The sequence below is a fragment of the Saccopteryx leptura genome, chromosome 3, assembly GCF_036850995.1.
Source record: "Saccopteryx leptura isolate mSacLep1 chromosome 3, mSacLep1_pri_phased_curated, whole genome shotgun sequence".
Taxonomy (NCBI): domain Eukaryota; kingdom Metazoa; phylum Chordata; class Mammalia; order Chiroptera; family Emballonuridae; genus Saccopteryx; species Saccopteryx leptura.
This window is the reverse complement of record NC_089505.1, coordinates 319,612,265-319,625,201: the sequence shown is the minus strand read 5'-3', so window position 1 is coordinate 319,625,201 and position 12,937 is coordinate 319,612,265. Positions and strand designations below refer to the sequence as shown.

The 12,937-nt window shown below is 36.9% G+C and overlaps 1 protein-coding gene across 1 annotated transcript in view; it reads left to right on the top strand.

Moving 5' to 3' along the window:
- RP1 (RP1 axonemal microtubule associated) overlaps window positions 1–12,937 on the top strand; it is a 375,598-nt gene that overhangs the window by 343,728 nt on the left and 18,933 nt on the right. The gene's annotated exons all lie outside the window — the stretch shown is intronic.

The following is a 12,937-nucleotide window of genomic DNA, read 5'->3' as shown; positions in this document are numbered from 1 at the left end:
GAGGAAAAGCTTTCTTTTTTCACCATTTTAGTAAGATAGTAGCTGATCGTTATATATAGCCTTGATTGTGTTGAGGTACTTTCCTTGTATTCTAACTTTATTAAGTGTTTTAAACATGAAAAAAATGTTGGATCTTATTGAATGCCTTTTCTGCATCTATTGATAGAATTATATTATTTTTGTTCTTTGTTTTGTTGATGTGTTGTATTATGTTGATTAATTTCTATATGTTGAACCATCCTTGTGCACCTGAAATGAATCCCTCTTGATTGTGATTTACTATATATTTAATGCATTGTTGTATGCTAATATTTTGTTTAGGATTTTTTATTCTGTATTCATTAGAGATATTGATTTATTGATTTGTGGTTTTTTCTTTTTGTGTTGTCTTTGCCAAGTTTTGGGAAGAGGGTCATGTTGGCCTCCTAAAATGTGTTAGGGAGTATTGTTTCTTCTTATATTTTTTGGAAGACTTTGTGAAGGATAGGTACCAAATCTTTTTTGAATGTTTGGTAGAATTCACTAGCATAGCCATCTGATTCTGGAATTTTGTTTTTTTGAGAGGTTTTTAATAGTTGTTTCTATTTCCTCCCTGCTATAGGTCCAGTTAGGTTTTCAGATTCTTTATGACTCTTTCTAGGAAAATTGTCTAGTTCTAGGAATTTATCCATTTCCTTTAGGTTGCTGAATTTAGTGGCATCTAATCTTTCATAATATTTTAATATTCTCTGTATATCTATGATATTTGTAGCAGTTTCTATTCTTTCATTTTTTATTTTGTTCATATGACTCTTTCCTCTTTTTTTATTTTTTTTGTGAGTCTTGCCAATGATTTGTTGATTTATTGATCTTTTCAAAGAACCAGTTCTTTGTTGTATTTATTTTCTATAGCTTTTTGTCCTCTATTTTGTTTAGTTCTACTCTAATTTTTAATATTTCCTTTCTTCTGTGGACTTTGATTGCTTTTTTCCTTCTTTTTCTAGTTCTTTAAGATATGATGTTAGATTGTTTAGTTGAGATCTCTCTTGTTTCTTGATATAAGCCTATAATAATATAAAATCTCTTATTATTGCTTTCAATGCATTCAAGAAATCTTGATACATCATTTTTGTCTATATATATCTTTTGATATATGTTTTTATCATATTTCTTCTTCAACTCAGACATTTTTAAAAGTATGTTGTTTAATTTTCACATATTTGTGGGTTTCTTTACTTTTTTATAGTTGAATTCTAATTTCAAAGCCTTATGATAAGAAAATATGCTTGGTATAATATTTTAATCTTCCTGAATTTGTTGATGTTAGTTTTGTGACCCAACACATAGTCAGTCTATCCTTGCAAATGTTTCATGTACACTGGAGAAGAATGTATAATCTGATGTTTTGGGATGAAATGTCCTGTAAATGTCTATTATGTTTATTTGAAGCAGTGTGTCATTTAAGGCCAATATTTCTTTATTGATTTTTGTTTGGATAATCTATCTAGAGTCATCAATTGTGGGTTAAAATCTTTAAGTATGATCATGTTTTTGTCTGCTTTTATTTTTAGATCAATTAGTAGATGTTTTCTATATACTACTCACAAAAATTAAGTGATATTTCAAAATCAATATGAAACAATAAATAAAGAAGCATTTGATTTTTTTTAATTAAACAAGAACATCAGAAAAGCAAACAAAAGGTCAAAGAAAGTTGTTCAATTATGCAAAGAAGATGCAAAACCAAGTTTTATTTTTTTGGTAAAAATGCACTATACAAAAGGCTGAAAGTACTGGAGTATCTAGCATGTTCCCTAATCCCATGATTTTTATGAACAGTGTATTTTGGTGCTCCCTGGTTTGGTCCATATATATTAAGAAGTGTTATGTCTTGATATAATGTCTCCTTTATCATTATGCAATGTCTGTCTTTGTCTCTGGTTAGCTTTGTTGCCATCAAGTTAGTGTTGTCAGATATGCTTTTTTTTTTTGGATATTTTTTGCTTGCAGAGTTTTTTTCCAACCTTTCACTTTGAATCTACTTTTGTCTTTGTAGCTTAGATATGTCTCTTGAAGACAATATGTGGTTGGGTGTTGGTTTTTGATCCCATCCGCTACTCTGTGCCTCTTTATTGGTGAAGTCAGTCCATTTACATTTGGGGTAATTATCGACACTTAAGGATTTCCTATAGACATTTTATATTTTTTGTTTGTTTGTTTGTTTTTTCAGATAGCTCTGTCTTGTTTGGTTCTTCTCTTTTGTATTTTGTCAGTTATTTTTGTTTGGTGATATTCTATACTTCTTTCCCTTCTTTCTTTTTTTAAGCTGTGTATTTTAGTAGTGGCTTTTTTTTGTGTGGCTACCATCAGGTTATTAAGAGAAAAATGTTTATATGCATAAAAGTCCTTTGTCTTATGAGTACTTCTGCACTCCATTCTCCTTTGATACTGCAAATTTTTATTCTCTCCCCTTTTATGTTATTATTGTCTCAGATTATCTTTGTTTTTACTGTAACCTTGTTGGAGCTTTTACTTGTAGTTTTGATTTGTTTTGTTCTTTGTGTCTGGTTAAATAACCCCCTTGAGTATTTATTTCCTGCAATAGGGTTTTTCTGGTGATAAATTTCCTCAACTTCAGTATGTCTGTAAAAGTTTTTATTTCTCCATCATATTTGAAGGATAACTTTGATGTATATAGTATTCTTGGCTGTTAATTACTCTCATTATTTTGAATGTTTGTGTATACTCTCTCTCACTTATAGAATTTCTGCTGAGAGTCTGATAACCAAATGGGCTTTCTTTGATAAGTTATGTTCTACTTTTCCTTAGCTGCTTTGAGGATTCTTTGTCACTGATTTGTGACTATTTTATCACATTTCTTGGGGTAGATCTGTTTGGGTTGATGTAGATTGGTGTTCTATTTGCTTTTTGGATTTAAGACTCTAATTCTTTCCATAGGCTTTGGGGATTTTCATCAACTGTTTATTTGAATAGGCTCTCCATTCCCTTCTTCTATTCTTCTTCTGATATACCCATTATTCTTATATTGCTCTTTTTGATGGAGACTAGACCGTTCTTGTAGCGTTCTCAGTTTTTTTAATTCACAAGTTTCTCCCCTCTTCTCTCTGTAGCATCTTTAGTTGCCTGTTTTTGGTATCACTAATTCTTTCCTCCATCTGGCTTGTTCAATTAGCTAGACTTGCTACCTCAGTTTTTAGCTCATGTATGGAGTTCTTCATTTCTGTTTTTAATGTTTCAAATTCCTTGATGAGGTGTTTGTTTTGCTTTCTGAGCTCATTAGTGTCTTCTCACATCTCACTGAGTATTTTCAGAACTTTAGTTTTGAATGCTCTATCATTAAACTCCAAGGTTTCCATATGATTGAGAGTTTTTTCTGGAGACTTTTCATTTTCTTTCTGAACTTCATCTCTGTCTTGTGTAGCCATGGTATTCAATTTCTTCTAACTTGATGGCATTTGAAAGTGGTGTTGTTAAAAACTGTAACAAAAAACTATTAAAAATAAAAATAAAGTACAGTAAAAAGCATAATAAGTTAAAAATTATGAATAGTAAAGAAGAAAAGCCACAGAAAAAAATCAAAAAGCAAAAAGAAACCACATCCCCAAAATAAGAATAAAATATATAAAAATTAAAACAAAATTCAAAAGAGAAAAAAGAAAAAGAAAAAAATGAAGAAATAAAGAAATAAGAAATTTTAATTTAGAGAGCTTTCTTCCCATAGGTATTGTTGTATAACAAATTTTAGGTCTGTGAAGTTCCTGGACTGTCCTCTGCTAAGATGTTGCTGTTTCAATGATGTAGTCAGGGCTGCAGTTGCATTGGTGGGTGGGTCATGTTGTGAGGGCTTTACAACTCTAACAATGGCAATCTCAGGCTTCTGGGAGCTCCTCCCCATATCTCAATAGACATGGATCACCTCTGTTCTTCAAGAGAGAGAGAGTTGCTCTGTAGAGCTAGCCCTGTGGTTTGTCTTTGCCATTATCCATACCATGAGGTGATGGAAGTGGTATCTGGGAGGCTAGGGGCCACACTTTAGCTTTCTTTATCTCTGATAAGAGCAAGCTGCAGGAAGACTGCAGGAACATTGGCTGTGACCCCATGCTCCGGCCACTTTGTTTTACCTCCCCCTTTTTCCCTCTATCTCACCACTCCTCCCAGAAGAAGGAGACCCAGGTTTCTCTCTTCATAACCTCAGACAAAACCCAAACAACCTGAGCTTCTGTCTTTCCGTAGTCCAGCAGAGGAAAAAAAACAGAACGGTGATAACAGGTTTGTCTCTTCTCCAAAGCCCACCACAAATGCATTTTATCTTCTGCCCCTCCTTTCACTTCGTCCCACCTTTAGTCCATTCAGTGTGTTGATCCTTCAGGCATGCCTATAAGCCCAAGCTGTAGTTCCTTTGCTGAATTATAGTTGTTCTATTTGTTGAAATTTCAAGGGGAGAGATCAGGAGTATCCCTTACACTGGCATTACTCTCATGTCATTTACTTATATTTTAATTTAGTAGCACAAAAGAGTACTTTCTCTTGTAGTTGGCATCTACACTCTAAACAAATTTATTTTGTGACTTTGCTTCTTTTTTTCAAATAATAACTGGAATGTTTTCAAAGTGTTTCAAAAAAAAGGGGTTTTGACACTTTTTGTCTATAAATCCTCACTCTTTGGGGGCTGAGCTAGGTTGCTGGTGGGAACCAAGCCACCTCCTCCTGGAGACGAGCACTGCTGACCTGAGTTTATCCACATCCACTTTAATTTGCTCACCATCTGCCATATTCATGGGACAGGCACCAGGAGCTTCTGGTCGCCCTTGGTTGGTTGTCCTTAAGAATCTTTCGTTAATTACCAGTGTGGACAGCCCAGAGATGATAAGAAAGCCAACTCAGCTCATAGTGACTGATGGCAGCTTCATAAGTTCTCACTCCAGGATTTCTTAATGAAAGACAGACGATAATGCTAGTTGAGGCTTTGGACCATATCTGCTAGTGAAAAAGTGTTTGAAGTTAGGTTTTGGCCAGGTGGTGGCACTGTCAATAGAGTATCAGCCTAGGATGCAGAGGACCCAGGTTCAAAACCTCAAGGTTGCCAGTTTGAGCATGAGCTCATCTGGCTTGGGTGTGGGCTCACTGGCTTGAGTGTTGGATCATAGACATGAGCTCATGGTTGCTGGCTTGAAACCCAAAGTCGGCTGGCTTGAGCCCAAGGTCACTGGCTTGAGCAAGGAGTCACTGGCTTGGCTGTAGCACTCAGTCAAGGCACATTTGAGAAAGCAATCAATGATCAACTAAGGTGCTGCAATGAAGAATTGATGCGTCTCGTCTCTCTCCTGTCTGTCTGTTTCTATTTGTCCTTCTCCCTGTCTCTGTCTCTCTCTCCCTCTCTTGCTAAAAAATTAAAATTAAAAAGATGTGTCCGCTTCAAAAAATTTATATTTATCAGACTTTCAGTAGTAAGAAAAATATGTGTTTCTGAAACACTTCTGACAACTTACAGCAGGTTTTGGATAATAGCTGAGTTAAGTTAAAAAAAAAAGGCCCTGGCCGGTTGGCTCAGTGGTAGAGCATCAGCCTGGCATGTGGAAATCCTGGGTTCGATTCCCGGCCAGGGCACACAGGACAAGCACCCATCTGCTTCTCTACCCCTTCCCCTCTCCTTCCTCTCTGTCTCTTTCTTCCCCTACCACAGCCAAGGCTCCATTGGAGCAAAGATGGCCCGGGCGCTGGGGATGGCTCCATGGCCTCTGCCTCAGGTGCTAGAGTGGCTCTGGTCACAACAGAGCGATGCCCCAGATGGGCAGAGCATCGCCCCCTGGTGGGTGTGCCGGGTGGATCCCGGTCAGACGCATGTGGGAGTCTGACTGCCTCCCCATTTCCAGCTTCAGAAAAATACAAAAAAAAAAAAAAAAAAAAAAAAAGCAGGCTTCTTTTAATGCTTTAACTTTTACCTATACCCACATCCAAATGGAAAATGTGAGCTTCAGAAACAGACAGACCCTTTCATTGACAAAACAACTGAAGCTCAGAGAAGCAGGATCCTGCTTCAAATCTTGGTCAACCACTGGCTTCATGAATTCAGGCAAGTTGCAAGGGTTTTCTTGGTCTTAGTTAGTTTGCCTATAAAATACCTACTATTAGAATGATCATTATATAATTCACCATCTAAACCAGAACCTTTTTAAGAGGGAAGAAAAGATTCTTTTAATAAGTATGTAAGAACAACAGGTCCCAATCAAGACTATTCCAGGCAAACCAGAAATATGATCACCCCATGATGTTTGTTTCCATCAGGATTACGTGAAAGGATATGAATACAGTATTTGCAACATGGAAGACACTTAACAGGCATTTAAATAATTCTCTTGCATTCTCCTTTTCACTTGTCTTCTGCTTCCTTCATAGCACTTAGCTGGTATTATGATGGGGCGGGGAGGCAAACAGAAAGAACACCTTGGCAGCTGGACAGGCTGCTCTCAGCCCTATATCCAGAGTGGACTTCTAAAAATATCAGTCAGATATGCCACTACTTTTCTTATAGTCCTTAAAGGTTTTCCAATTTACTAAGAGTAAAAGCCAGAATCATCACAACTTCCTACAAGGCCTACTCACCCTCTCCCAAACTCCAACCTTTGGGCTCCCTGATGGCACCAGGCAAGTTGTCCCCTCAGGCCTCTCCTCTTCAGTTCTGTGTGTTGTCCTATGGCTCCCCAGGCCACTGCATGGCCAGCTCCTAAGGTCTGTGGCCCAGGGAACCTTCTCAGTAGCCCTTCCTGGTGACCTTCTATAAAATAGCAAGAAATTCCGTTTCCCTCCCAATGCTAGCACTTCTTGCTACAGCTCAAAGATAAAATAAATATTTTCAACCAACAGGCACCTGAAGATTCAGCCCTAAACCCACCGATGTAGGTACAGACTTGGACCAAAAACCTTCAGTGCAGACTGAAGCACTGGCACATGTTTAACACTGAGTCTCATTTACCACCTGTTTCTGGGACTTGGTTTCCTTCGGCAGTTTGTGTTAACACAATCATACCAGGATGAATGCTCAGAAAGCTTAATTCTTGGCAACTTGAGAGAAAGTACTGAAACAGTCCATTAATTAAATCAAATTAAAGATTCAGCCGAGGGAATTGTCTTGTGGAAGTTCAGCTGTGCTGCCGGTAGAGATCCCCAGGCTTCGGCATTGATGCTTACGCTCCTGAGGCTGTTGGAGCAACACTGCAGGTGCCCACACGCAGAGAGGAGCTGGCTCACACAGGGAGCACTACATAAAGACCCTGCAAGGCAAAGTCATGGAGTATTACTTAGGAACATTTAAACATCTAAATGAAAACAGAGCACTAGGTAACTTCCCCAAACATAAACAGTAACATTTCTTTTTTCTGATTCAGAAGAAAAAAATTTAAAAACCCTTACATTCATTAAAACTATTGTGTGTACTTTCACAAGAATGGGGGTACAAGTGCCCCCATGACTTTCTCTCCATTTTCTCAGACTCAGTGATTATTTGTTTATGTCACCCAAGATTGACAGGGCCTGAAATGTTTTGAGAGTGTTTACCAGGATGGAGAACTGGGGACTGAGAGATCATAGGCCCAAGGTCATTTGCCAGCTGAAAGAGTTAGAAAACTGACTGGCCTAGAGACCCTTTGGTACCACCATCTCTGAATAGGGAATCTAAATATTTGAGAGATGCTGGGTAAAAAATTTACCACTTCGGGCCCTACTTAAGATTTAAGGTCCCATGAGTTTCACTAGAGTGTTGATGCGCTTACCCCCAAATCAGGGTATAGAATGTATGTGAGCGTGTGTGTGTTCATCTACATGTATGTGCACAGAGGCACATGTCTCTAGGTTAAGTCTCATAGGTCACTTCCCAGTGAAAATTTCAACAATGTATCCTGTGAGGAGAATGAAAGTATGCAACATTAGGAATGCAGCTGGAAGAATAATTTTTTTATGTGACTATCGTTTATTTGAAAAATGGAAAAATTTTTTTCTAGCAAATTGAAAATTCTTAGATGGTTTCCACCAAAATACAATAACACCACTGGACCATACTACATAGAGTAGATAAAGAGATATTTTAAATTAGTTCACTTAAGATAAGCTTCTAGCACATGTCTGGCATAAAGAACTTAACAATGGCAGTTTCCTGCCCCCTCCTTTCCCTTCTTCCATGACTCCCAGGACTGGTGTGGATGGTGTCTTTAGAGAGGGTTAGTCTAGGAAGCCAAATTCTATTGTCCATTTCTACTAGCACATATAGATCTTGGAAAAAAAGACAAAGAGCCAGAAGCCATCTGGACCCTGAAATAAACTGGGAAATAAGAGCAGAGTTGGTAGCAAAATGAGCCTGAGTAGGTAAGGTTGGTTTCAGGCACAGACTGGGTGAAGGGCAGCCACAGGCATTTTAGATCATTCATACTAGAGCAGTTCTTTTGTCAGCATAGCACTTTTTATAGATAAATGGAGTAATAGGCTTTCATTTATTCAGTATTATTCTATCAGCATTTAACATGTGCTAAGAGCTAGGAGTTTAAAACTGACAAAGATGTGAGCCATACACTTACAGCACATGACATTTAGGACAGGGAGACCAAGACATTCAATTCACAGCTAAATGCATTCCTGCAGGATACACTCAGTGTGAGGGTGGACAATGGCTTGGATGATAGACAATCTTGTGAACTCAGTCATTGCTTTCTGATATATCAGTGGTAAGTCAGGTGAAATTAATAACAGAATTACTAAATATTCTTTCATAATTTATTCAAAATCATTCTAAATTGTGAATATTTCTTTCCTTGAGGCCATTTCTCTGGCAATAGCTATCTAAATCTAGGAGGAAAAATTTCTGGTTCAACTAATTAATTATGACATTCTAATACTGACAAATGGCAGACTGTGGGATTAGATGTCTGCTCCTTTCCATGTTCACTTCTGGGCTGACTTTATTTGGTCATCAGTTCTTTTTAAATTTGATCTTGACATCTTAGACTGGGTTAGTGACGAGTCTTTTCTTTTGATGGTGAAAGACTCAATTCTGTTTTAAAAATAAATTCTAATGTCTCAATGTTTAAAAAAACTTCATTCCAGCTAACTTTGTGAAAAGGCTGTCCTCATCATCACATACCTGATACAATGGGGTAATCAAGAAGTAGGCAAACAAAGGAATTGGAAACTTCTGGCATTATATCCTATTAGGAAGTGATCCTTTAAGTGGGATGCAGATGAAAATTACCAGACTGTACTAAATACAATATATTTTTTAAATAGTTAGTTGGATTCAATTTCTTTATACATTCATTCAAAAATAAGACAGCTTTTCAGGTATGAGAATCTTTCTAGAGATCATCGGCAGTTTGTATAATGTTGTGATAAATTTGAATCCTTACAGTGTTAACCTTGAGGAATACAAAAATATAACTTCTTTTTATTCTCTATAACTGATTAACATCACATCCCTTCACCAGGGAACTTTTGGATGGAAATACTTACTATCTTGATTGTTGTGGTAGTTACAGCACTTGCATACATTTGTCAAAACTATCAAGCCCTATTCTTTAAAGAGTGAATTTTGCTACATGAAAGTTGTGTTTCTACAAATTTAACTTAAAACTAATCCAAACCCTTATTTTCACTGATGATAGAAATATTTAATAATTGAACTCAGTCACTGTCACTATGAAGCTAAGATTCTTTTGGTCAAAAACTGGTCAAGAATTCTCATTCTGCTCCATTTCCTATTCCACGTGGCTATCTTTGTTCCTGGCTATCATTCTCAGGTGTGTTGAGGAACCCTGGTGTGAGGGTCTTCTTCTGTCTCTTTGGTCATTACTGAGCTGTCTCATTCTACTTTATCTTTAGATTTCACCTCACCTCTCTTAACTGCTGCTGAAGAAAACACATGTCCTACCATGACATTGGAAGTTCTCCTAAACTTCCAATAAAAAATCATATTTGAGGAATCCTTTTGACCTCCTCCCCAGACATGTGACTTTTAATATGTCATTATAACTTAGAATTATATGCATACTCCCATGAAAAGTAAAAAATATATAATTACTTTTATATCTATAGATATTATATATACTTGTTCTAATAAACAGAGTGAAAAGAAAGGAGAAAGAAAGAAATACCAATTTGTTGTTTCACTTAGTTGTATATTCATTGGTTGCTTCCTGACCAGGGTTATATGTGCCCTGACCAGGGTTTGAACCTGTAACCTTGGTGTATCAGAACAATGTTCTAATCAACTGATCTACCTGGCCAGGGCCAGGAAGACAAGTATTTTATTCTGTGCTTATGACAGACTTTGTAAGAGTGAATAAAGCTTTTAGAACTTCCTGAAGATACTGATCAAGTCTCAAAAAGAAAAATTTAGCATCAACTATGGTAAATAGAACATTTAAAAAGTTTGGAAAACATATTCTATATATATGGATAACTTAAACCAAGTTAACACTTTCAGACACCTTAAGCTAAATTATGGTTATAAGTACATTAATAATTACTTAAAATGTACTACTTTAAGGATGATTATTTTTAATCAAAATTGTTGATTTATAATACTTGTGTGGTTTCTTTGTCTTTTTTTTTGTATTTTTCTGAAGTGAGAAGTAGGAAGCAGAGAAACAGACTCCCACATGCACCCCACTGGGATCCACCCTGCACACCCACCAGGGGGCGATGCTCTGCCCATCTGGGGCGTTGCTCCGTTGCAACCAGAGCCATTCAAGCACCTGAGGTGGAGGCCATGGAGCCATCCTCAGTGCCTGGGCCAACTTGACTCCAATGGAACCTTGGCTGCAGGAGGGGAAGAGAGAGAGAAAAAAAAGAGAGGGGGAAGGATGGAGAAGCAGATGAGCGCTTCTCCTCTGTGCCCTGACCAGTAATTGAACCCAGGACTTCCACATGCTTGGTCGACACTCTACCACTGAGCCAACTGGCAGGGCCCATACTACTTATCTTTGAATAAGTTTAAGTAAAATCCATTATATGTAACATTGATTTCTAGAAACCCAGCTTTGTCTTTTTCAAGTAATTAAGCTCAGTTGTAATTTTTTTTTTCTAACTCACAGTTTAGACTTACTGTTGGTCTCCCTCAGGAGTTCAATTTCTTGTGTGTGAGGGTTCCATTGCTTAAAATAAAGATAATTTGTTAGCCTTATACAGTTTTACAACAGAATGAATGGCTGTTAGCTGGAACATATGGCCCTGCTTTTAAATTAACAACAGTGAGTCCTAACTTTAATGCCCAAGGAGCTGGACTTTGCTGCACTTTTCACTTGCCAAGACTGGTTTAGCACACATGACATTTTAGTGGGCATCTAAATGACATGTTAACTAACCATTCTTTAAATTTTTCCTTTGTGCTAAGTTAGATGATGAAGAATTTTATATTGCTTGAGAATCATGAAAAAATTTGGAATTAAAATATATTGTTATGAATTAAGCTTTAAGAAAAGAATCTACATGCTTTTGTTGCAGAACTATAGCAAATGCATAGTGAATTATATAATTTAGTACAATTAAAGTGAATTCAATGTTAAAAATTACAGCAAAATGTGTTTCTCTGAGTGAGATAATGTTTTCTTTTAACTTCCAATTCAAACTATGTGACCCTTTTGATGTGGTTTGAGAATCAAATTCTGTGCTCAACTATGATAACTTCTTTATTCTAAATTTCTGGAACATTTACTTCTATTTGTATTTTAGATGGCAAGTAATTTTTTAATTTTGTCTTCTGTGTATGAAACTTAATTTATAGCAAGCTGCACCTAGGAAGACAGTGTTGAGAAGTATTTGAGATGTGTCCAGGGAGTAGGAAAGGATCATGATTTGATCATGGGAGAGTACAATTGTTCGGGGAGGACTGAGTGCTATATTTTATGCTATAAATACATGGTCTCTGTTCTAAACAATTTTATATGTACTTTTAAACTTTGAAATATTTTTTAACGTGTGTTTTAATATTTTAAATGTCCTTATTTTTTAAAAAGTTGTAAACAAGTCCTGGCCAGTTGGCTCAGCAGTAGAGCATTGGCCCAGTGTGTGGAAGTTTTAATTCCCAGCCAGGGCACACAGGAGAAGTGCCCATCTGTTGCTCCACCCTTCCCCTTCTCCTTTCCCTTCTGCAGCCAAGGCTCCATTGGAGCAAAGTTGACCGGGGTGCCGAGAATGGCTGCATGGCCTCCGCCTCAGGTAATAGCATGGTTCCAGTTGCAAGGGAGCAATGGCCCAGATGGGTAGAGCATCGCCCCGTAGTGGGCATGCCTGGTGGATCCCGATTGGGAGCATGTGGGAGTCTGCCTGCCTGCCTCCTGCTTCTCACCTCAGAAAAATAAAATAAAATAAAATAAAATAAAAATAAAATAAAATAAAATTAAAGTTGTAAACAAGTGTACTCATCTGAAATAAAGAAAACATTCTCAGTAAACAGAAGTGTGATTTCCCTTTAATAAAGTCTTCCAATCGTGCTTGTCCACATACTTGTTTTCATGAAGAATTCCAGAGAAAGTTTCAGCTTAATTCATTTCAGGCAGTTGTGCAGGTTGTAAGACCAGATCTTTTTTATAGGTAGTTTTAAAAGATTTCATTGATTGTCCTAAATTCATGAGAAGTGTTCTAATTTTCTGCTTAAGATCAGCCAGGTTTCATTCTTGGGCATTTTAGAATATGTGAGACTGCACAAAGAAATTGATTTATTTTCACTGCTTATGCCATTTCACAATCTACCACATTTGTATTTTTAAAGGTCAGGCATGATGGAAACAAGCAATGTTTCTCATTTACCTTGTTTTCTTGTTGGAATTTTATTTCTGAGTTCTCTGGAAAATGTTAATGTAGATTTCTATAAATGCAACTGTTCAATTGCACAGAGTATGATTTATAAGGAATTCTAGAACTTGGAATAATAAGTACTCATTGTATGCTAGAT